The sequence below is a fragment of the Danio aesculapii genome, chromosome 7 (genome assembly GCF_903798145.1).
Source record: "Danio aesculapii chromosome 7, fDanAes4.1, whole genome shotgun sequence".
Classification (NCBI taxonomy): domain Eukaryota; kingdom Metazoa; phylum Chordata; class Actinopteri; order Cypriniformes; family Danionidae; genus Danio; species Danio aesculapii.
Genome location: NC_079441.1, coordinates 38794312 through 38821562, shown reverse-complemented (window position 1 = coordinate 38821562; position 27251 = coordinate 38794312). Strand labels below are relative to the sequence as shown.

The window sequence follows — 27251 nt, the reverse complement described above, 5'->3', positions numbered from 1 at the left end:
TAGTAACGGTATTCTACTGTTGTGGAACTGTAAAAATACAGTACCCTGCCGTTTTAAATTTACAGAATGATACTGTTTTTGTTAGCAACAGTAATCTACTGTTGTGGAACTGTAAAAACACAGTGCCCTGCTGTTTTAAATTAACAGCATAATACTGTTCTGTTAGATACAGCATACCACTGTTATTGTAATGTAAAAATACAGTGCCCTACCTTTTTTACATTTTATCTACAGCATACTTCTGTTATTTAGAAGCATAAAGCTGTTAAATTACAAGCCATATTTTAACCATAATATTTCCAATTAAAATGCCATTATAGACTACCTTTTAATTTGCCTGTGGATTCAAAAAGAGAAATAAACCCAAGTTATATTTCACAATTTTATTTTCAAACAACACAAGATAAAATATGCATTATGTTTGTAAAAATATTTAGCCAAAGAACAGGCAAAAATTGTAAGTTCTCAAGAAATGTTGAGATCACATTCAGCATTGTACAACAAAAAGCAACTTACCGAATGTCTTAGAAAAAAATAGTAAATAGCCGCTTTGCAATTTAGTCTTGGATATAAAATAAAAAATATATAGCCCCAAAATGAGCTTCAGCAAAAAAAAAAAAAAAAAAAAAAAAAAAAAAAAAAGGCCTCTGGTTTATATAACAATATTGCAAATGTAGGGGGGGGGGGGGGGGGGTTGCCAGCTAGCTACATTTTAAATAAAGTCCCATCAAAAAAAGTCCATTAGTTTCTTTAAAAGATTTGAAACCTTGGGGTTTACGGTCATGGTCTTCTCATGAACTGTCCTGCCAGTTTTTTTTGTTTTTTTTTGATGTCACATTTCCCCTCGCAGCCTTCCCCTCGCAGGTTCCCTTCTCTGGATTTATCCCAGCACAGCATCTGAATAATAAGAATAAAAGACTTTCTGTGAACAAGGTTTTAAAACTGTATGATTTACAAAAATAAACAGACTATCTGCAAAAGAGTGATTTTTTTTGTTCTGAAAGAAATTTTTAGTGAAAAGCACATGCATTTTTGCAGCACTAAAATAATTTTCATAAATTTAAATAAATAATAAAGATCTGTTTCTTTTTTAAATCTGTTTAACAGGGCAAGGAAATGTTCACAGTATGTCTGAAAATATTTTTTTTTCTGGAGAAAGTCTTATTTTATTTCGCCTAGAGTAAAAGTAGTTATACATTTTTTAAAAACCATTTTAAGGTCAAAATTATTAGCCCCTTTGAGCAATATTTTTTCAATAGTCTACAGAACAAACTAACTTTATACAATAACTTGCCTAATTACCCTAACCTGCCTAGTTAACCTTATTAACCTAGTTAAGCCTTTAAATGTCACTTTAAGCTGTATAGAAGTGTCTTGAAAAATATCTAGTCAAATATTATTTACTGTCATCATGGTAAAGAGAAAAGAAATCAGTTATTAGAAATGAGTTATTAAAACTATTATGTTTAGAAATGTGCTGAAGAAATTTTTTCCTAGTTTTTTCCTAGTTATATATATATGTATAATTTTTCCCCAATTTCTGCTTAACAGAGAGAAGATTTGTTCAACATTTCTGAACATACTAGTTTTAATAACTAATTTGTAAAAACTAATAACTGATTTCTTTTATCTTTTCCGTGATGACAGCACATAATATTTGCCTAGATATTTTCTTAAGATACCAGTGTTCAGCTTAAAGTGACATATAAAGGCCTAACTAGGTTAATTAAAGTCATTGTATAACGATGGTTTGTTCTGTAGACAATCGAAAAAATATATTGCTTAAGGGGGCTAATAATTTTGACCTTAAAATGTTTTTAAAAAATTAAAATCTACTTTTATTCTAGCTAAAATCACACAAACTTTCTCTAGAAGAAAAAACATTATCGGAAATTCTGTGAAAAATTCTTTGCTCTGTTAAACATCATTTTGTAAATATTGAAAAAATTAAAAAATTCAAGAAGGCTTCACCTGCGCGCACGCACACACACACACACACACACACACACACACACACACACACGCACACACACACACACACACACACACACTACACTACATATATAGTATCAGGATAAATGAGCGCCCTCTTTAAAAAAAAAAATATTTTTATAAAATCCTCAGTGAATATAGACAATATATATTGGTGCATTTAAACAAAACTGTTTTATTTAACAGTTATATCTATTAGAGTAATAGTTTCTTCCTGTTTATTATTAAAGTTGTATTTATTTTTTTCATCAAAATATTCACTGGCGTGTACTAAGTTTTTTAGCTCAAATTTTGGCTTTGGTACTGACTAATCCAATGTTTATGCACAAATATATAATTGTAAAACACTCTATTCAAAATATTAATTTGAAAGACAGATTTTTGAGAGGCAATGTTTAAAAAGGCTATTCTGCTCTAAACGGGTGCATTTATTTGATCAAAAATAAAGTAAAAATGTTTAATTGTAAAATGTTACTACACAATTTAAATAACTCAAATTTTTCACATTTTTATCTGTTCTTATTGAACATAGTTTCACATTTAATTTATTCCTGTGATGTATAGCTGAATTTTCATCATCATTACATTAGTCTTCAGTGTCACATAATCCTTCAGAAATAATTATTATATTATTGGTACAAAACCACTAATATTGATTCTTATAATTATCAGTGCTGAAAAAAGGCTTCATCGTATTTTGGAAACGGATACATTCTTTTACGATTCTTTGATTAAAAAAAAAAAGTAAAACTAAAATTGTAATCTTTTTTGCATTATAATTAATGAATTTACTTTCATTCATTCATTTTCTTTTCAGCTTAGTCCCTTTATTAATCTGGGGTCGCCACAGCGGAATGAACCGCCAACTTATCCAGCTTATGTCTTACGCAGCGGATGCCCTTCCAGCTGCAACCCATCACTGGGAAACACCCATGCACTCTCATTCACACACATACACTACAGACAATTTTAGCTTACCCAATTCACCTGTACCGCATGTCGTTGGACTCGTGGGGGAAAGGGAAGTACCCGGAGGAAACTTTCTTGCGACCTTCTTGCTGTGAAGCGACAGAACTACCTACTGAGCCACTGCGTTGCCTAATTTACTTTCATGCTTGAACAATATATTTTGATGAATAAAAGTAAATAATTTTCAATGGTACTTTAAAATAGTATTGTATAATGTGTATTGACATGGTGGCACAGCAGGTAGTGCTGTCGCCTCACAGCAAGAAGGTTGCTGGTTCGAGCCTTGGCTGGGTCAGTTGACGTTACTGTGTGGAGTTTGCATGTTCTGCCCGTGTTCGCATGGGTTTCCTCCGGGTGCTCCGGTGTCCCCCACAAGTCTAAAGACATGCGGTACAGGTGAATTGTGTAGGCTAAATTGTCCGTAGTGTATGAGTGTGAATGACTGTATGGATGTTTCCCAGAGATGGGTTGCAGCTGGAAGGGCATCCGCTGCATAAAACGTGCTGGATAAATTGGCAGTTCATTCCGCTGTGGCAACCCTGGATTAATAAAGGGACTAAGCCGAAAAGAAAATGAATGAATAATGTGTATTGTATTGTTTCACATAGTGATGACAACAACAATAAATGTTTATTCTGAGCAGATGATTATATTAAGCATCAAAAGAATTATGTGACACTAAAGGCTATTTTTAATTATGATGATTAAAATTCAACTTTACAACACAAGAAATAATAACATTTTAAACTACATTCAATAAAATACCAGTAAATGATTTAATTAGTTTATGACAAATTTATAATATTTAACTGACATTTCACTATATTACAGTTTTTGCTGTATTTGTCTTTGTTTTTATTACAGTATTGTTCAGCCTTTGTGAGCACAAGAAGCTTAAAAAATATATATATTACCTATATATTGCTAATTCCAAACTTTTCACTTGTAGTATATACACACAAACACACATGTGACAAGTTGGACATAATATTCTATTCCATGAAGTCCTCATGCTAAATTAAACAAAAAAATATGTAAGTGCAAACATATTACCTTTGAAGGAATTCCAGTGTGCATGCTGTTTCCTCCTGGTACTGCAAACTGAAGATGTTGTACAAAGAAAACACTGCAGCAAGTCCAGAAAAAAATGTGGCTGCACACCCTCACAGATTACTCTGCCTTCCATGCTGATCATCCATTGTTTCATCCACTGGCCCGGAGTAACATCTGGACCTTTAATAAAATCATTGATTAAAGTATTATTTAAGAATTATTCTGGAGATTAATTCTGTGATTTATCATTTATTTTGAAAGGCTTGGTGTAGAAAGAGCCATAATAAAATTATGCAATAATTTTCAATAATGCAATAACATTTTTCAAAATTAAAATAAATATTTAAATAACTATAATAACAACTACATGAAATCAGGTAATCTGAGATTCAAAGAAAATGAAAAGTGACAAAATGTCTTAAGCATGTGTTAAAAAATTGACAATAGTATGTCGATAGTAATACTAAAGGATAACTAGACTTCTAAAAAGCAAGTTTATTTCTTTCAAGTATCAGATCAAAACAAATACACACAATTCAAATTAAATGAGACTTTGCTTTAATAAAATAAAATTGAATGAATCTATTTCCTCAAATACAAACCAGCAAAGTATATAGCGAGACACAAATCAGATTTCTTCCTATCCTAATCACAAAATACTTACCATGCAGGATCAAACGAGGAGTCACAGGCAAGTTACCCATCTTTTCAAGATCAGCAGTGGTGGCAGACATCTATTGGTCAAAAATAAATTGTAAAGAAATTGTAATTGTAAAAAAAAGCTAAAGTGTAGCTCACAATGTGTTTTCTTTCCTATATCCTTTATGGTGCCTGTAGACGTAAGATTTTAAACCTGCATATTTTTTAAACGTCCTTTTACAGGTAGGAATGCAGCAACGAAAAAAACAATATTTGAAACATTTGTGTGTATTTTCATATGTTTCACATATGACACAACAGTACCACATGTTTCCCCACAACTCTGACAAGAATACATAATGTTATAACAAGATACTTATCTAGTACTGCACGTTCACAGTACCTTGCTCGGTTACTCCTTACTCACATAAAGATTAAAAGCTCTGCAACTTTAGGTAACGTTACCAAGCATAAAATCTGACCGTAACTCTAGTCAATTTCTATATAAACTAACTGGAATAACATTAAAAATGACAACAGTCTCACTCAATCCTAAAATGTTATTTTTAGAAGCATCGGAGTTGCAAATAAAAAAGGCGTATTTGTAATCAAATGGACCGAATGTACAAGTTACACATGTAATCACATGAAAACAAAATTATTCTGTACAATCTTCACTCAAAGTTCATGTAAAATCTAGGTTTAACATTCTTACCTGCGTGTGATCTGAAAATGAGTCCTTCAGCTATCGTTAGCATGCTAAATTAGGCTAACGTTACCCCTTTCTCCTCCCAAGACATTCACATGGTCAGATCCTGCAATTAAATAAACAGATGCTTAGGTTATGTGTTGATAGGATGTTTATGGCATAATATTTAAATTTAATAAGTAATTTAAAGATAGGACGATCAAAGATAGAGCTTCTTACCTCGTCGAAAATATCCAAATTATCCAATTATCCTTCTTGTAAGTACCATGGAGTTGCAAACAGAGGCACGCAGTTCAAATCTGTCATAAATTGCAGGGCTATGTACCAGTTCAGGTAACCACAAATTATAACGTTCAATCTTTGCACTGTTGCTAAAAGTTCAGGTAAAATATCCATCCAGGCTACAGGAGTAATGTGAGGACTACCGAGTCCTTATGCTAAGCTATATCTTGCTTTTCAAATTCATACAGTCAAATCATTGTTGCAGTTCTGTGTTGATTGAAAGTTTAAATGTGATTTTAAAAATCTAACAGTACTTTACAGGTAGTTAAGTCACATATGGAGCTGCAAACGTACCACATGTGGATAATCCAAAATGTCGTCTTGTGTGCTCAGAAAAAAATATGGTATGAAACCGTTAAATTACAGTGCCCTTACTGTTGTTGCTCAACCACTCAAACTCAAGTGAGCAAGTCTTCCCATGATGCATTGTAAAAAACAGCAACTTGCCGCTTTTACATTAAAACGGTATTTTGCTGTTTATTTTCACTGTAAATTTACAGGAATTTTTTACAGTGTACCTTGAAAACGGTTATCGTACCATGCCTAGTCCAGATTTATAGTGTGTGCACTCTGCAAATGCCATTTGTTTGTGTGGCACATTTTCCTCACCCACACAAACACATACACAACACTAGCATTGTGGGACTGAGTTAAGAATACTTGCTATTTGCCATTGCTGATCTTCCACCATGCTTTTCAGGCTCTCCTTTGCTCTCTTTGTACCTATCTCGTGCTTTGCTCTTCTCTATTTCTCTCCTCTTTTCTTCCATAGCACCGGCAACCAACTGTGAAAATGACAGTACTTGGAGGGGCAGCAGCAGGGGTGCACATGAAAATAAACACACACACACATGCACACACCCATACACATACACACTTGTATTTTTCTGTAAGCACGATGCTTCTCTTCCCACATCTTTCAGAGTGATTACTGTTCTGATTTCCGCCTTGACTCTCCCATTGAGAAAATGAGAGGGGGTTATTAAGAGATCAGTAAGAAGAGCCTAGAATAGCTCAGGGGTATAGAGGAAGGGTCCTCATGGCTAACATTCAATGCACACACACACACACACAAAAAAAAGCAATGCATGCTAGATTTAAGCCAAAACAAGGATTCTGAAGGAAGTATAATAGCATATTGTTGGATTACCGAGTTGTTTGGAGGTCAATCATGTGTCAGTCACGTCATGTTCAGTGAGTGCGTCTGAATGATGCACTTTCTTTTTCTCTCTTCTGCCAGCCAGTTTTGAAAAGTGGCCCACTGGAGGCCCAGTGTTGTTCTGCTCTTTTTTTGTCATCATAATTGCCTCATTCATCCTTTGTTCATTATTGATTTCCGGAATAGTACAGTGCTGCATTGCCAGGGACCATATTGGGCAATGCTACTGGGAAAAATCCAGATTGTGCCACGAAAAACAGTGTGAGAACAAAACACACCAGTCACAAACAGAAAGAAATGTGCAGCCCACAGCAAACTTGCATGATTAAACAGAAAAAAACCTGGTTACTTGAATATGCATTGCACACAATGACATGAGAACACCTTGAACACAGCTAGCAGTCAGACAGACAGGCGGTGTCTTTTACGAGTTAAATACTTGAACATAAGCATCCTAGAACAAAATAATTTAAAGAGAGAAAGAGAGAAAGAAAACAGCCTTGTTTTGCCAAGTAAAAAAAGCACAAGCGTCAATTCTAAGTAATACTAAACTCCCTGTTTGTGTCTTCTTCCCCCATATGACCCTTTGCTGGTCAAGGGTGTCTGAAAAGAACATGTCTGTCCATGAGGGTAATGCTGCATTAATGCCTGCTGGTGTTGCACAAATGTTTTGCCGAATTCAATGTGGCTAAAAGTGCCAACATCACTGTTTATCTGTAAATCTTCTTAATCCCTCGTCTTCACTGTTGCATGTAATCAATTTTTGAAAAAGGGAGGGGAATACAAAGGTTTGTGAAAAGTTCACAGAATGCTCTCTTGAGGACTGACCTGATGCAATCTGTCTGATATTTATCTATTTATTTAATTTAACCTAATTTAAAATTTTACATTAAATTAAATATTTTATTTTATTTTATTTTATTTTATTTTATTTTAATAAAAGTCCAAATTAATATTTTCTTTCTGCATAACTGCAAAAGTTTTTATCTGAAAGCTACAATTCAATATTGACACAGAATGTTGTATCTCAACAATTAATGTAAACTACATTGATGTCAAAACAACACCAGCCCTGTAATCGTTTTTTGATGCCAATGTGAGATATCAATTGGATGTCATTTTGACATCAAGGTAGTAAATTGACATAAAATTGATTTGCATTTGTGGCTTTTTTTGTGGTCATTTTGACATCTGAGTGCCCACTGGGAAATTGTAGCGCTATAAAAACCCGGAAGCTGAGTAAAGAACACAATGCACAAACACGCACAAGTACTGTGACTGTCTACATGATGAAAAATGTACAAGACTGCACAATACATTTGCGTAATCAAATTATCAACATAAATTTAATTTACTGATTAATTTTTGAGTTGGGTGGCACGGTGGCTCAGTGGTTAGTGCTCTCGCTCTCACAATAAGAAGGTCACTGGTTTGAATCCCAGCTGGGTCCGTTGGCATTTGTGTGTGGAGTTTGCATGTTCTCCCTGTGTTAGCGTGATTTTCTTTCGGGTGCTCCGTTTTCCCCCATGGTCCAAAGACATGCATTACTGGTGAACTGGGTAACCAAAATTGGCCGTAGTGTATGAGTGAATGTGAACGTGTATGGGTGTTTCCTAGTACTGGGTTGCGGCTGGAAGAGCATTTGCTGTGTAAAACATACACCGGAATAGTTGGTGGCTCATTCTATTGTGGTGACCTCTGATAAATAAAGAGACGAAGGAAAATTAATGAATTGAATGAATGAATGAATGAATGAATTGAATGAATAAATGAATGAATGAATGAATTGAATTGAATGAATGAATGAATGAATGAATGAATGAATGAATGAATGAATGAATGAATGAATGAATGAATGCATGACTTTTGGAGTTAATTTAGACTCCCACACCTAAAATCATTCCCATGGTCCAGGATGCCAAACATGCCAAAAAATGTGATCTATATATCTAGGAATTATTGAAAAGTTCCTCCAGTGTAATACCTCAAACGGTATGCTTAAGTGAACTAATGCAAACTACTGACTCTTAATCTTCCAGAGGCTTTAGCCATTATAAACATTGACTGAAGCCCAATGAGGCATCTAGTAGGTGTTGTGAAAGCTATTTCAGTAATGTCCTTCAAGGCTTGTAGATCTTTAATGAGGTGAGGAGCTTGAGGGCTAGCAGACCAAACCACTTAATAAATGGGTCAGACACTGTCAACAAATCCATTCATGTACACTGAAACTCTACTTATCACTCCTATTCTTTGCAACAAAGAAACATGCAAGAAACAGATGTATTGTTTAAATGTATTGTTTAGTCTTGAATTGTGTAGTGAACAAAACACCTCATGACAGTTTGATTACTGTACACAAATTTTATCCTTCATGCACAGGTATGAAACAGACACACTCTTAAAAATAGAGCTTGTTTATTGGCACTGATAGTTCCATTAAGAACTGTCCATTCAAAAAAAAGGTATTTTTAGTAAAAACTTTTTTTTTTTAAACTTTTGCTTGTATTAAAAAAATATTAGAAACCGTTCCCTGATATGTTACGTCAGCAACCCAAAATGATTCTCCTATGCCATTGCTGCAAAATCTCTCTTTTGAACCCTAACTACACAAAAGGTGATTTAATAAAGAGTTCTGACACCTCTCTATCACCTATTGCCATGGTCGGGATTGTGCAATATTGAATTTCAGAGAAATGTCACATCAGGAATAAGGCTTGGAAATGCTGTGAAAGATACAGAGCTGCGCTGTGGTGTGTGTCGTCACTGGCTGCCACCTCTACGTGCACATTTAAGTGCATTTGTGTGTCTAAGTTGCTGTTATAAAAGAGCTATCGTAACTGAAATATTTAGGCCGTTATATGGAGGTGATCTTTAAAAGCACCTCAGCACTCTCTTTAACACCATCACCTGCTGCCTTTCATACAGTTTGTTAATGAATTTTAAATGAGTAGGTTAAAAACACAAGTGAGAGGAAATAGGCAAGAAAAATGCAACTTCCATGTTTCCCTGTCTTTTAACCATTACATGAACTACCAGTAGCCTAAAAATATACCTGTGAGGTTAACAGTTCCTCATACTGAGAATGCACTACTCCTTATAAATGACCCAAAACAATGGGTCAACGCAAGAACACTTATTGCAGCAATGGGCATGCAATAGTAACTCTAACGCTGCCAGTGAACAGTGAAAGGTTTCTGTAACCTTTTAGTGAACAGTTCTTATAAATACCATTTTAATCAGGGGTTCAAGTGTATTTTACAATAATGTATGCTTTAAAAACACATAATACATCTTGATGTCTGTTTTGCTTTTTACTTTAATAGTACGGTGGCAGAGAAAGCTTAACGCGCTTCAATTTAAGAGAACAAGTGCAATTGACCCTTCGCTAAGCCACGCCCTCCTTGGTTACTGTTGCTACGCCTGTCAAGCTTTCGTGCCTGGCATGGCTTTTACAATGTGTCTGCGCCAGTGTCAGACATTGCCAGGGATGTAATGTCATTTTTAGCAAACAGGTGAGATATCTGAGAAAGCCAGACAAAAAAGGACTGCAGTATGCATTACAGGAGTGTATTCACGACATAATAGGCAACCGATTAGAGAATAATTCAGTCAAAATTGAAGCTGGCTTAGCCTAGCCGCCTCATTCGCTAACCATTCAACAGCTTAGCTTATGCTCAGCAGGAGAGGTGAAATTTAAAAATAATCTAATAATAACAAATTAAACCGTAATTTCTCTATTTTTAGCCAAAAGCCTGGTAGATTAATTGTTGTGAAATTACATATAGTGTTACTAACTGATGAGGAAACACACATGGACAGTGCTGTTACGTAGTTCATTCATAGAAAGAACAGCCAGAAAGGGGAAATTGATGGATTTGTGCCGAATATTTACATCATTGACCCATAACAATGTACAGTAAGTTACCTATAACTGTCAGTATGTTTGTGTGCTCTTTATAAATTAATGAAAAACAGCTGCTGGTAAAGTACATTAATCTCTAGTGCTCAGTTTGTGATCACATCTCTGTTTTGTTGATTTGTAATTTCAGATATTCGTAGCTTGAAATAGATGGAAATTTGAAGTTCAGTAAAGTTAGCAACAGATTCGCAGATTTGTATTTTCCGGATCAATAACTCATTATGACCTATTCGCTATTAGTATGACTAAGTTACTATAGAGAAGGCTTAAACGAAGCATTACTCATAATAAAAAAAGAAAAAAAAAACAGCTGTGAAACATAACCTGCTTTGTATTTTTGTAGGAAACACAGTTTAGATCTGTTTAGGGTAAGAGGTGTGTGAGTTATTGCCATCTATCACTGAATGTGTCAGGAATATCAAAACAAAACCAACTTAACTCCACTCCTTTAGCGCCCCTCACACAGCTTGATCCACGCTGCCATTTCTCTCCTTGGGTTTTTGGTTTTGAAAAGGGAAAAAAATCCACCATTCCGTCCAAACTTTAAGGATACCGGGTATCACATTTGCACAATCCATATGTACAACGCTTTGGTCTGTTTCCCTCACTCTAAAGCTTGAAAGAGCCCCTGTGCATAGCTACGGTTGCTAAGCCACGATTAGTGGATGGCGGTTTTTGGGTGTGGCTTAGCGAGGGTCAATTACAAAAAATGCCAGCAAATTGAGAAAAGATCTTAATCCATTTGACAGCACATCTGACGCAAATCCCCACAACGCAAAGCCATTTTTAGAAAACGCAATGCATTTTCACACAACGCAAACAATTAATAAAACACGCTGCATTTTCTCACAACGTAAACATTTTACAAAAATGTGCTGCAACAAAATGGAAATGTTTTAAGGAGACCCTAAATGTGATGGACACGGCTATTTAGGTTATGGTTATCTAGGTTAATACAATACAAAAGACACAGAAATCGGGATAATAACATAAACAAACAAAAACTCACCTTTCAAAGACCACCTACAACTTTACTGAGCAATCGTCACGGCAGAAACATTTCCGCTGTGTTCCAATCTTTTTGTGTTGAGAAAATGCTGCGTGTTTTCATAAATTTTTGCATTGTGATAAAATGCAACGCATTTCATTAATGTGTAAGCATTGTGTGGATTTGCAGCACGTGTGCTGTGAAACAAATTTTCTTTTCTTAATTTGCTGCCGCATGTGTTTCTTAAATTGCAGCACGTTAAGCTCTCTTGGCCGCCGTATAATAGACATTATTGGTCATCAGACATATTATATTAGGAATACCATACATAGAAATTAAACAGCACAATAACAAAAACTACTGTCAACTCAATGCCTGACTTTCCTTCCACAATTACATGACTAAATCAAAAGTTACCAGAGCCCAGATCAAGATCTTCGCAACACTTTATGATAACTACACACTATGAATCATCTATTAAGCTTTTGCATATAGTGAACTCATTATTTGCTAAGCATTACCTCTACATTAATAGACGTTAGTAAGCTGTTTATAACTGCAGCTACAATTGCTGTATTCTAGCCTTATACTAGAATAATTATACTTTCATAATTAGTGATTGATTGATTTTTCATTACTAAATTAAGTATCGCATTATTTACAACCATTTGCATTTAGGAGTAGTTAGTGGATTTTAATATAATTCAAAATAAGTTAGTAAATGATTATTAAACTATTGAAATCAACATTTATATGTCTTATTATTCAGGAATATAGTAATGGTTACTATTTATGTTAATAAATGCTTTATTAACTCAACTCTATGCAGTTTTGAGACCTAATTAAAAGTGCGAACTATTTATGCTTCGTAAATCCCTTATAAATGACATAAAGGCTCAGTATCCCATGAACAATAGTCTTTGCAATCTTATCTAAAAAATAAAATGACTGTAAAGTTTAAAAATTGCCAAATAACAGGAGTGTTAAAATACAACATAAAAATTGGGTAAAAAAAACAACAATATAATTATTTAACGATGTATCATGATGCAACATTTCAATGTTATTTAGCGATGTTTAAACTGCACAGTTATTTTGTTTTATTTAAGATTGCAAAGATTTACTTTTCATTTGATAAAGTTTTATTTCTGTATCTTAATTTTCTTTTTTCTCTCGTTTAAAATTCCTTGTCTTTAATTGTCATTTATGAGGCATTTATAAAGCATAAATAGTCCCCAATTTAGATTAGGTCACAAAACTGGATGAAGCTGAGTTAATAAAGCATTTATTAGCATACAAATTAACTATTACTACTGTACATGCCTGAATAATAAGGATTATAAATGTTAATTTGAATAGTTTATTAATCATTTACTTACGCATTCTGAATGATCTTAAAAAAACACCAACTATGCTTAAATAACTGGTATGTAAATGATTTAATACTTAATTTAGTAATGAAAAATGAATCCTTAACAAAGTATGAAAACACAATCATTAAGCACATTAAATATGTGCTTCTAAGTTAAGAATAGAGCACTTCTATCTGCAGTTATAAACTGCTTACTAATGTTTATTAATGTAGAGTTAATTCTTAATAGATAATAAATTCACTATATGCTAATACTTAATAAATGGTTCATAGTGTGTAGTTATTATAAAGTGTTACCAGATTTTATAATGCAAACCAAAAGTGTAAATAAATGAAAAATCGTAAGTCATGGGTAACGTGTTTTTTTTACAGTGAATAAATACACACTTTGTTGGCACAAAGATACATTGGTAAATTAGAAACGCATTACATTATGATAGGGCACTGAACATGTTTGATGGACAAGTAATAATCTCAACTAGCTGTCCAGAAAAAAATCGTTGAGCTCAGTTTTCAGTTGGAAATGTGAATTCGGAGTAGAGGAAAATAATGAGAGAATAATTGGTGGTGACATGGCCTTTATAATGAGTTGTTGTTTTTTCAGGTCAGAAGAGGATGTCATACAGTTTGAATAGGCTAATTATGATGGTGACAGAGGATTGATGAAACGCATTTAAGCTGACAAAAAAAGTAAGGTCTGGGCCAGTGACACACACCACCATAACACTCACACCTCCTTCATATCCTAACTGCAAGTTATTACAGTCACAGTTTCTCTGAATGTACAAACGAAAACACTTAAATTGGAAATGATGCAATATTTTCCATGTTCAGGCTTGACAGACTCATTCTCATGACAATATTTGCTCTCATTAAAGTGAAAGCATGACTTAGCTCTCAAGAGGCTTGTAAAACTTGATTGAGTCATGTTCACAACTCATATGAAAGGAAGACATGAAGAAAGAAAAACAAGACTTTGCTAGTTTTCAGAGAATGTTTTTCATGCACTTTACAAAGGGGAAGTTCAGATGGTTCGTTTGGATCTGGAGCTTCAACTGATCTATGGAGAAAAATGAGGCATTTCATAATGAACATAGTCTTTTTTCTTTCGTTTTTTCCTCCACACTATTTATAATTAATTATATCCACATATCCAGTCACCACATTTGTGCTATCTGCATTTTGGTTGTAGGGATATTTGGGAGGTTTTGATATGAGAAATCATGTATTCTAAATAGTAGTGTACACAACTTAATACAAATCACACAATATAAATAAGAAGATGCAAAAAAACTCAAACTTTGTGGAAAAAATGTCACAAAGAAATGAGTATGAATTGAATGAACTAACTTTTTTGATTATATCTTATTTTATAATGATAATGGAATTTTGATTTAATCATTATTTAGTTACGTCATTTTTTTTTTTTTTTCAGTTTTACTTTTATACTAAACTAAAATGAAATTACATGTGGTCACTGGAAAATGTCATTTCAGTTGAAAGATTTTATTTTAGTGTATAACATTTATCAAAATATTTACCACTAATTACACAAATCACCCAACTGTAAACTACCTAACAAAAGTCTTGTCGCATATGCAAGTTTTAGGAACAACAAATAATAACTTGACTTCTAGTTGATCATTTGGTATTAGGAGTGGCTTGTATGAAAGGCAAAGGCTTCTAGATTACACTTATGTTAACAGAAATAATTTACAGTATAAAATATAAAGTCATGTTGCAGTGGAAAAAGAATGAATATTGTGTTTACTCTCATGAGCTTGGAGGATTGCATCCATAAATTTCTGCAATGACTCTAATAACTTATTGATGCAGTCATCTGGAATGGCAAAGAAAGCGTTCTTGCAGGTCTCCCACAGTTCATCATGACTCTTTGGATTCATCTTCATTGTCTCCTCCTTCATCTTACCCCAGACATGCTCAATAATGTTCATGTCTGGTGACTGGGCTGGCCAATCCTGGAGCACCTTGACCTTCTTTGCTTTCAGGAACTTTGATGTGGAGGCTGAAGTATGAGAAGAAGCGCTATCCTGCTGAAGAGTTTGCCCTCTTCTGTGGTTTGTAATGTAATGCACAAATGTCTTGACACCTCAGGCTGTTGATGTTGCCATCCACTCTGCAGATCTCTCGCACGCCCCCATACTGAATGTAACCCCAAACCATGATTTTTCCTTCACCAAAGACTGATTTCTATCTTGAGTCCATGCGGGTTCCAATAGGTCTTCTGCAGTTTTTGTGATGATTGGGATGCAGTTCAACAGATGATTCATCAGAAAAATCTACCTTCTGCTACTTTTCTAAATGTTCAACTAGAAGTCAAGTTAATATTTGTTGCTCTTACAACTGGGATCGACGACAAGACTTTTGTCAGGTAGTATACATATAAATTCTATTTATCTAATATTTTAACTCGCCTCTAACAACATCGATTTACCACAGTAATTAAAAGAGAAAGTTTACACATCATTTATCCTGAAAGAGTAGCGGATGCCTAATATATGCAAAAACAATAAAAAGCCCAAATCATCAGTCTTCCTGCAGAACAAACATGTCTCCAGCCTTTCAAGTGAAAGATTTGGTACAAATAAATGAGTGTAGATAAGCACTCAAGCACTATTAATTTATCTTCTCAGTCTCTCAGCCCATTCCTCAACGCATCCTCCAAAAGCATCACTTTTCGCTTTCCCTCCTGTTTGTGCAACATCATCCTCCTTTTGTTCATAAGCCACAGCTCCCTCTCTCTCTTTCTCACTCTCATACACACAAATGCATGTTGAAATGCTGGTTTATGCACCAGTGCGTAGCATTGTTATGGAAAACATCCACATAGTTGTGTCCAAGCACACGTGTGGTCTGTCTTTTTTGGTCTGGCGGGACGTCTCACGCTGCATGCTAATACTTTCTTTTATGCATATTCCTATGTGTAGTTTGTTGGTCAGTAAGACAGCTGCATATGCATTATGCATGAGAGACATGTTTTGCCAGACTATGGCAGGTGGGGTGGTATTATGGTGTACAGCAGGACGGAGGCGATGGCATGTTATGACAGGTCACAGGGTGCCATTGTAGGCTCAGGTACAGTGAATAATGATGGTGTATAGCACAGTATGGGGTGCTGATGGTAATCTGATGTTACAAATATCAAAAACAACTTCATTTGATTGCCAGATGAGCGTGCAAATATGAGCCGGAGCGTGCATATTTATACAAATACATGTGATTTTGGGTGCTTGTGGTGTGTATGTGTATTTTCAGTGCAATATGAAATGAGTAATAATTCATGTTGCACTCTTGATTCGCCGTCTGGATTTGGAGCTGTTGAAATATTGAACTGACGTGAAGAGTGCTTGGGTGCACTGATGTCCTGACTGAGCCCTGCAGAGCCCGATAAAGAACGGTCAAGGTCAGTCTGGGGCTGTTTGTGAGCTTTAGAAAACCATCAGGTTTATCTTTAGTTAAATATAGGCGAATGGAAATTTCATATCTGCCCTTACAGAAATACCACATGAGATTCACATGCATAATCACATGCTAAAATTATATACTGAATATGTGAAACCTGTGATTTGCATTTATTAACGGTTCTGAATTGCATTATTGGACCTTGATCTCTGCTCTGTCCACTTTGATGTTGAATATTCAACTCTACAGTTTAACAAAGTGACTCTTATTGACATTTTAGTAGCTTGAAATAATATCTTGTAAAAGAAATAAGATAGAGAGTAATAAGTCTGTAAAATAACAGAAAATGTGCTGGCAGTTTATTACAAGGTTTTTGTACTGTAATATACAACACCAACGTAGACAATGTAACCCTTTAAACTATTAAAAATGTTAATAAAATCAATTTTTTTAACATGTAAAGGTTAAAAGTTGTTGAAAGAAGGTTCAATGTCTCATAATGCATTCAACAATTAAACATGAAAAGGAAAAGTAAAAACATGGATCACAAAATATAGAAAAATGCTATTTTACGGATATTTTTCACAGTACTTCTATGCATTTGTTCACAAGTAGGATCACATCATGGGTTTCACATAAAAATGTTCCAAAATCATTAGTGATTTAACAACTAACTGCAAACTGCACTTGCACTCTCAGGTACATTAAGGGTCTGTGTGAAATCAAAATGTACAATGTTTATTTTGCTAGTGCACATTATTCTTTAGGTGAACAATGACGAATCTGCAATTATTTCAGCTCGTCTGCTGTTTCCTTCAGATGTGTTTTATGTAGTAGGCCAATAATTTCATACTTTAGAGTCAGACCATTCAGTTTTTGCTAGAAATTTGCTATTAATTTAGATTTAAAAAAACTGCTCATGCTGCGTTTTTGTTTAAATCATGATTAAAATGTTGTGGTTGCCGCTAATTTTAAATGCAAGTAGTACAGGCATTTGATTATAGATGTGAATGAAAGGCAGAAGAAAGTAGTTTATCATACAAAAGGATTTTCTCCGTGTCTGATTTTCTTTTTTATATACATGGTTATGCCGTCAAACTGTTGTATAAACGCAATATCACACTCGTAGCAGTGCCGCGACATGGCATGCACATGACAGTTAGAAGTATCGCACATAAATAATAATATATGAATTATTAAAAATAATTTATTGCTTGGTGCTCATCCAAAATGATATTGAACATACAGTTCCTTTTAGATGCAGTAGTATTTTCAGACAGTAATATTTGTATTTTTCAATATTAAAAACACAAAAATACAAATACTAGAAATTAATACTATTTATGAACAAAAAGACAATAAGGGCAGGCACAATCCTACCAATGATTTCTATTTCAATTAAATACTGTTCCAAGAACGCCAAAGGAAAACTAGTTTCACAAAAATATTAAGCAGCAATGTTTCCAACATTTAAACATTAAGAAAAGTTTCTTGCTTTATTTTTGATCAAATAAATTTAGCCTTCTTAAAGGGACTTCTTCTTCTGCATTTACTACAAAAATGAATTAAAGTTGATTAAATACAAATTATAGAATGCAGACACCATAATGTCTCACATAGTCTACCAAGAAGAACAGAAATTAGAGTTGCAAACAAACATAGCTGATTATCTAACAATATAATATCTAACAATGTAGGCCAAATGGGTTGAGTCACATTTATTTTGGGCAGTAAAAATCATGCACAAATACTAAATTGACTATTGGAAACTACAGTAAATCACCTTGAATAGGGTTAAGATATTAAATGAAACACTCTCCTCTTGTGAATTTTGTAAAACGGAAATTCCTTCAAATACATATGCAATTAGATAAGATGCAAAAATCACTTTCCAAGCCTTTTTTCTCACAAATGATTCAATGCATATCTTTAGTAAATCCCTATACTTGTTTTTAATGCCAGGTGAGGGTTTGCATTGGCACGACTGTAAGTAAATATGGCTTCAAGAAATCTTACTGACTGACTTTTGAGTGTACTTTGTGACCAAAAGTCTCAGAGTATTATTTATTCATAAAGATAAAAATATATACTGTATATAAAAATCAAGTTCACTACTAACACGGGGACCTACACTTGTTTTTCTTCGCATTCATCCACAGATCCTGGCCTCCACACTCCAGTCCAGTCTGTGTACAGCAGCCGGCGCTCAATAACAATCACTCTTGCTTGATGTTTGTTGTGCCTTGTCACCGGTGCTGTAAATCCAGCATTCAGTCTTTCTTTGTGCGGAGACTGATCTTCCCAGAGTACACCAGGTGTCCTCAAGGTCCAGTTCTGATGCAACAAATCTGAAAACTCAACCCTGACAGCCTCAACACCTCTGGACAAACTGGCGCCCAGACAACCAGGCTTTCACTTCCATCAGTATCTTTTTTTTTGTCCATGATAATTATATTTTGTTTTTATATCCCTATTTCTTCATTCACCACAAGGTTTGGACAGTATAAAGTGCTTCAGAATTTCTAGTCCGGTAGACCATTTTAAGCTAAATAATGCAAATGAATGCACATGCATCTTTATTACTGCTGTAAAAGTTTTAAATCATATAAAGCTGCTATGTCTGTTATGTGTACATATTTGTTATAACATTTATTTTCTTTCAGCTTAGTCCTTAATTTATTAGAGATCACCACAGTGGAATGAATGGCAAACTTCTCTGGCATTTGTTTTAGGCAGCGGATACCCTTCCATCTGCAACCCAGCACCATTCTGGGAAACACCCATTCACTCTCTCATTCACACACACACTCATGCACTATGTCCAATTAAGACATTTTGAAAATCTTTCTCATCAAAAGTGTACAAATTTGAAGATATGTGTCATTTTTAATATACCATCTGGTAAAACATTTTACTTCTTTTGGACACTTAAATTTTAAGTATCTTTAAATAATATTTTAGTATATTGATCTTTAATGTATATTTAATGCATACTGTGTATATATTACAATATTTAAATTATTTGCATATCAATACATATTAAATGTTTTTTTTCACATGCATTTGTAGGAGGCGATGAGAGCGTTTTTGCATTCTTTTTTAGTTCTATCTGTCAAGTTCTATCTTAAGTTCATTACTAATTGTTATGTAAGGGTGCTGACAATGGAGTTGAGGATCCACATGCAGTATTTATTTAACAGAGAATTGTCAGGCGAGTAATGGCGATCACAGGAGTGTATACAGATAATTCAAATTGTGGTCAATAACAGGAGAGTGGTCTGTACAGGCAGCAAAGAATCAATAACAGAAAACCGGAACAGGTGTGATTGTGTGGTGCATGACAGGATTTGTAGGTCCTTTGGTGGCAGATTTGTAGTTCTCCAGCAATGTGTATGGAGTAGATTGCGGCAAAAATCAAGTATACTGTAAAACCAAGTATTTTTTTAGGTTATCTGTTCTCAAACACTTGATTAGTGTACTTTGTCCATTGCTAAAAAGTATAAAGTCTCGCTTAACATTCAATAGATTCTGTAACACATAAACACAGACCATTCAGATGATAGAAAGTCTAAAATAATTTTAGTCTGAAATTATCTTTACTATTGGGTTAAGGAATCACACTATAAGAAAATCACAGGTCACAACAAATTTCAGACATATTACACCAATCTGAAAATGTAGTTATGAGGATGAAGCAGGAGATATTATAACAGTACTATTCAAAGTCAGCTTTTTTATCACAGGCAAAACAGTTTTGTGACCTTTAAAAGTTGAACAGGATTAAAAATACCCCTTGCCATTGTGGAGCTTGGAGACTTTGTCTCTCCAATACACACAAGCACACACACGGACATACACACACACAGCCGCAGGCTCGCTGAAACATGTACACAACATCAAAAGATGCTCGGCATGTGATCCAATGATCCTGTTCATATAACATTCATAAAATGCATCTGAAGGTCCAAAAAGTCATCAAATACAGGCATTTCACATGAGGTTGTTTCCAATAGAGATGGAATCCAAATAAATCCTACCACACGTTTGATCAATTATTCAACAAGGAAAATTGACAGGATTCATTATAAGTGATAAAAAGATAACTGAAAATACTATTGAATTTCATTGTTCTCTTCTCAGTTTGTTTAAAGATTGGACATTTGAACTAAACAAACAACAGACACTGATATGAATGCAAAAAAAGAAAGAGGTAAACTATCTGCATGCACAATAACACTGTTTAGAAAATCTATCATTCGATACTGTGTACACATATCACAGCCAACATAAAAAACTCAAAACTGTTGCATTTAGCTTGCTAGCATAAGAAATGTCTGTGTTTGTATATTTTGCAATCATATTTTACAGCTTATTTTTGTTGGAGCTGTTAAACAGTAGGATTTGATTAGTTTTGGTTTGCTCAACCCGATCCCATGAGAAAACAAACGCTACATGAACTGTTGATTGGTGGACTGCTGCTATTTATTGGTCAAAACATGTTTAGCAAACTGTCATACAGCCCAATTAAGAAGACACAATAATAGCAAAAGTCAAATAAATGATCTTTTAAACTGAAATGTCACATCTGTTCCCCTTCACTTTCATCAGTAGAGAAGCTATAAAGGCTATCAGCTGATACTCTCGTCTGCAGCTCAATTTGCATTAATTTCTGTCACCTCTATCAGTGATGTCTGTCTTTTGACCTAAAGGCAGAGAAAATGTCAGCTTTAAAAATGTCCTGTCTACGGTTCTGCCATTATGTGAAACTCTTTCCATTCCTTCTACTTGATCCCCAAGGCAGCTCAAAATCTACTCACAGTAAAACAGTGGCTAATGTGAAAAAAATAACTGCATATACATAGGAATGTCTTTTAATTTCTATTTCTATTAATACAGATGTGAAAACGAATGCTCAAACAGACATGTTTAATGATGGTGGGTGACAACAAGAGATGGATCCAAATACAGCTTTTATTAGGGGTAGTGAGGAAGTCAAGGTTCATTACAGGAGCAAATGATAGAATAAAGATAATCCTGAGAATAATTGGCACAATAGGTGAAAAGGTCGAGGCAAGCGACAAAATAAACATAAACAAAGTAAAACAAAGAATGTCAAAAACACAGCTAGACTAAACAGGAAACCATTTTGCAATGCTCACTACAGGGAAACAAGACTGTGTGTATGTGTGTGTGTGTGTGTGTGTGTGTGTGTGTGTGTGTGTGTCTGTGTGTGCGCTGTATATATGAAGAGTTCAAATGCAAAAACCTCTAAGTGCTATTTGAATTTTTCTTCTAAGGTTAGCCATCTTTTTCAGGCATTTTTTCATTAATTTTTATTTTTTTGGCAAAGAACAGATTATTTTCATTGCGTTTAAAGTGAATTAGCTGACCATAAACATAGGAGGCTAAGAAAAATACTAATATTTAGAAGAACATTTCAGATGGCAGGTTTTTGCATCTGAACTCTTAATATGGTCCATGTAATCAGTCATGATCAGCTTCAGCTGTGTGTGCATGTGTGTTCAGTAGGTGAGCTGAAACCGATGTGTGGCTGTAGGGCACAATGGGAAATGTAGTTCAGGTGAATGACAAGGAGTGTTCTCAAGCGATCCATGAGGGCTAGATCGCTGATGATCACAACAACATTAAGTCAAGCAAATGACATTTCATTCATTCACTCATTTTCTATTGGCTTAGTCCCTTCATTAATCTGGGGTCGCCGCAGCAGAATGAACCGCCAACTTATCCAGCATATGTTTTACACAGCGGATGCCCTTCCAGCTGCCACCCATCACCAGGAAACATCCACACACACTCATTTACACACATATACTATAGTTAATTTTAGCATACCCCATTCACCTATACCTCACGTCTTTGGACTGTGGGGGGAACCGGAGCACCCGGAGGAAACCTTAGCTCTGTAACTTGTAAATTGCCTCAGTTAATAGTAATCTGTTACACAACAAGACTCTTTTGCTGTTATTCATATCTTTTTTTTCTTATTATCTGAAGCCTGAGGTATAAAACCTGTTAGAGTGTTGATAAAAGAAGAACATTTTAAAGTTGTGTTTTTAAATCAATCAAGCAAACAAGCATCTGCAATCTATGAGAAATAAAGATTACAATAAACATATTGATTTAGCTGGGTAAAACCCAACCAACTGAAGTAGTCAAACAATTCTCTATTATATAAAATTGTTATATTGTGTCATGCAACTATTTTGAAGAAAAAAAAACTCTCAGAATTAGATTCTGGGATAAAGCAGTTCCCAATTTTCTCATGGTTGGTTGACGTCCTATTGAAACACTGCTGTTTTCACTATTTTCATCCACGAAGAAAGAAATATGAGAGCAGAGAAAGCAAGCCAGAGAGAGAAACATGGGGACAGGCACTAAAAGAGAGCCTGGGGGAGAGTAGAGTAAAAACAGGGAAGAAAGAGAGGGAGAGAGAGAGATGATAGTGAATGAAAGAGAGCGAAGACGAGTGACGGGAGCAGGCTGGGCTCTGGCCTCCCAGACACGCACAATGATTCCAGTTCAGGAACAAATTGGCCAATTTTTCATGGCATGCCCCTTGGCAGCCTCATCTATTTCAGCTTTTTATATTTATTTTCAGATTTCAGACTGTAGCAAGCATTCATCTCGACTGAAGAGACAACTACGCAACTCTTGTTTGGATCCGGCTCGTGTTCGCACACAACCCACTCTCTGTCAAACCTCTTCTCTCGAGGAGATGCGGATGCTGCTTTCTGAAAGTGCTTAAGTATTTCAGGGCAAAACGAATGGATGGTGTTGGCAGTGCATGATGATTGATAAACAAAGAACGAGAGGGAGAGAAAGATGAAGATTTTACAGCAAACATCATCTAGCATCCAGTCATCTGTTATCATGATTGCGGGATAATGTGGAAACTTTGGATTTGCTTGCTTGATAATCTGGGCAGTTCCTGGGTCAGTGAATATTCAAGGATCTTTTATACAAATATTGAAATACTTAAAAAAAACACATAGCCTAAATAATTTAAATATATATATATTACTGGAGATAATACAAAACAAAGCTCCTGTACAGATATGCCCCAAATTGACTTCCAATTATAGATTAAAAGTTGACCCTTTGATTTTAAATCACAGTTGTACTTCTTACTCTATGTGAGTACTACTAAAATTACTGGATATTATACAGAAATAAAACAGAATGTTCCAAATTTACATCCAAATATAGTTCAAAGTTTTCATCATAAATGTAACTGTTATTTATTGCAGATGTTTTCCATTTCCACTATTTTCTAGTTTCTTAAGGAAATGAAATAATACTAATAAAAAAGCATTTTAATGAACATTCCTTGTGGCTGAATAAACTACAATTTGTGTTTGATTTATGCAGAAGATTATGCTTGATTTATAGAGCAGGTTGGAGCTCTGAATGATTTTAATTGTGACAAAAAACTATCAGACACGAAAAACAAATGAGAAAGACAAGGTACTGTAATAAAAAAACAATCAGGGCTTTCTGGAAGCCCTCCCCCAACTCTGCCTATAGTGTGAATGTGTCTTAAATAGATAATTCATCCCTGACAAGATGGGCTTTTAATTAAGCTTGTCTATGGAAATGAAAGACAAATTGGTGCTACATGACTAGAGAAAACACTGAACAGGTACTCTGTGCTCCTTTTTGCCAAAACATCCATTATGCAGAGGGCTTAATTTGACTGTCCATAAGTGGGAATACAAAATTGCCAAAGTACAACCTGTCATTTCGCAAAAGCCTTTAAACTCAAATGTGCATTTTGCATTATTTGGAACTTTTTTTTCTGACAAATGACATACTGAACTTTATTATATATAATGTCCCAGCAGGCATACAACTTTATAAGACATTAATATTAGGTTAGATTTAGGGCATGACGTCAGGTGACCAAAATTCAATGTCTAGCCAGCATCTAAGCGCAACCTTATTTTGACGTCCAATAATGATGTCAAATTACGTTGATATTTGGTTGATTTTAGGTTGTGTTGGAAAGTAACCAAAATCCAATGTCTGATAAATGTCATAGTGGTAACGTCAAGGTGTAACATGATTAGATGTTGATATTTGGTTGATTTTAGGTCGGACATTGGACATTTACATCATCCTGACTTTGGGTTCTGACGTCAACGTGATATTTATTTGCAAACAAAATCCAATGTCCACATGACGTTGGGGTACAACGTCAATATGATGTCATGTTGATGTCCTGTACTTGCAGGGGTGTCTACCAGCTGGTAGAAAATCAGAAACAAGTACCTGTAAGTACAGTTGCGCTATTATACGTCATGCCCAGCAAGGCCCTTTCTAATTTAGGAGTCCAACTAATATGTTTTGATATCAGAACAAAAAAAGTCGGATGTTTAGATTATAATGGTCAGAGTATTAATAATCTAAAGGCTGAGTTTGTCATTATTAAAAGGATACTTCATCCAAAACTGAAAATTTGCTATTAATTTAGCAACCTGCTATTGATTTATTTACTCTCGGGCCATCCAAGAGGCCGGTCACTAATTTCATCAGGAGAACGTTCAAGAACATTTTTTTTTTTTGTTTTTTTTTTGTGAAAAATTGTAATCTATACCTAAATGCTGTCAAACCCGAAATTATTCACAGCCCAGAGGTATGAATAATTTCAGGCTTGACTGTATTTAGGTACTTTGAGAATAAAAAAAAAAGCACATCAAACAAAAACAACACAAAAAATTAAAAATAAAAATATCTGTGCTTCTGACAAATTAGTGGGATCTAATGAACAGTGAAAAATGAACAGTCTGTGCAAGAAAGTACAACATTTTTATCTGCAGCCCCAGCAAACAATTTGGAGTGATGTCCAGTTTGGAAATGAATCATTCTTTTGAAGCGATTCATTTTTGGAAAACGGAATGAAACCATTCACAAAAATAACTGCACCATTATTAAGTTACTTAGTTAGAACTCACTCTCTACAGCATATATGACTAAAATTAAAAACTGAACTATATGCATAATATACACTCACCGGCCACTTTATTAGATCAAGCTGCTCTTTAATGCAAATTTCTGATCAGCCAATAACATGGCAGCAACTCAATGCATTTAGGCATGTAGACATGGTCAAGACAATCTGCTGCAGTTTAAACCGAGCATCAGAATGGGGAAGAAAGGTGATTTAAGTGACTTTGGCTATGGCATGGTTGTTGGTGCCAGATGCCACATTTTTAATATAAACTGTCCCTTTAAAGTCAGTGCATAGAAAGATATTGTGCACAAACTTCATAAAAAGACAATAAATAACAAAGGCCACCGTGTTCACTAAAAACATTGTTCTGCCTGCATTTCAGCAGAAAAAAGCTGATCTTTCTGGCAGCATCAGAGCGAGTTTAGTCAAGATGGAGTTGTATATGGTAAGCTGAGCAAGTTTCAAGGCCAAACAATTTGTCTTGTGCACACACAAGCTTTCAGATGCGAGAATAGGAAGGACATGTTTGACTGTGCGGTGCCTGACAGCATCACAAGATACTGATGTGTAAATGTGTGCTCGCATTTATATTTACAGCACGCGGGCTGGAGATTATGCGATTTTAACAGCAGGCTCAATTCAATAAGTGCAACTGCACTCTTCAAAAGAAAGGAACGAGGCACTTATTTGCATTAAACAAACAGTTGCACAGAAGTTCATCAAATATTCAACATAACGCACATGCATAGAAGCACACACAAGTGGGTTTGGAGGTCACTGAGTCTTTGTGATCGTTTTCATTATTCTGAACAAAAGCAATAAAATCTGACTCCGGGGAGACATTGTTTTCCACTCTTCTTTGAATCAGTGATTCCTTATTGACTGAAGGAATAAAGGATATGAGGAGTATGAAGCGGCTGTCATTGAGGCACACATTAATGAGCATCATATCCTGGTTGTCAGGCGCTTGCAAAGCTCCAGACAGACTGCCGGCTTCCTCATGACCGCCGAGGATCAACCTTTCACACACACGCACAGTCCATCATTAGCAAACTTCAGCACTTCCATCTCCAGCCAATTTCCCAAGATCAGCTTTCTAGTCTGCCGCTAAATGGTCAAGAATGAGAGCGAGTCGGTTTAAGCTGATTCTAAATGTGAAACCAGAGAGAACGAGTTTAAACCGAGACATTAAAATTCCTCAGATGTTCACAAAAGAGGTGCATGCTGGGTAAGGAGACACAGTAATGGGAAAGAGCAACAGGAAGCTACACAAATGACACATGCTTCCACTGAATTTGTGTGTGTGTGAGAGAGAGAGACACAGAGGACGAGTCTCCAACTGAGTCTGTTTGTTCTGTACCTCTGCTGAAACGTGTGTGTGTGTGTGTAGGTCCAATTAGGGGGCAGCAGTGGTCTGGCACAGAGATGCTTAAACTCACACAGACACTAAAATAATTTTAAATGAACTCTTTCAAAAACCTAAGGAAATTCTAGAGACACAAAATCATAGTGTTGTTATTATTTCTAATGTTCACTACAGTTAAAACTATTTGCAGTTGATAAGATTATTTAATTATAGGCATAGACTATCAAGCCTGCCTTTATTTTAGGAAACATACAGTAAAACCAGTATTGTTGTGAAATCTTGCAGTTTACAGACCAGCACAACTCTAAATTTCACGTTTTGCTTTACTTGTTTAAATGGCAAATGGCCACTTTGTGGACTCATGGGTGTGCTGGTCTATAAAGGAGGTGTGTTAAGGGGCATTGTTGGT

General features: G+C 35.1%; 1 protein-coding gene and 1 long non-coding RNA gene across 3 annotated transcripts in view; both read right to left on the bottom strand.

The window, feature by feature from the left end:
• sorcs2 (sortilin-related VPS10 domain containing receptor 2) overlaps positions 1-27251 on the bottom strand; it is a 309469-nt gene that overhangs the window by 93462 nt on the left and 188756 nt on the right. The window lies entirely within an intron of this gene.
• Positions 651-6149, bottom strand: LOC130232164 (uncharacterized). The gene is made up of 5 exons (XR_008838092.1): positions 5582-6149; positions 5369-5468; positions 4679-4748; positions 4015-4194; positions 651-897 (listed from the first exon to the last, which is right to left on the bottom strand). It is a non-coding gene; the product is annotated as an uncharacterized LOC130232164 (long non-coding RNA).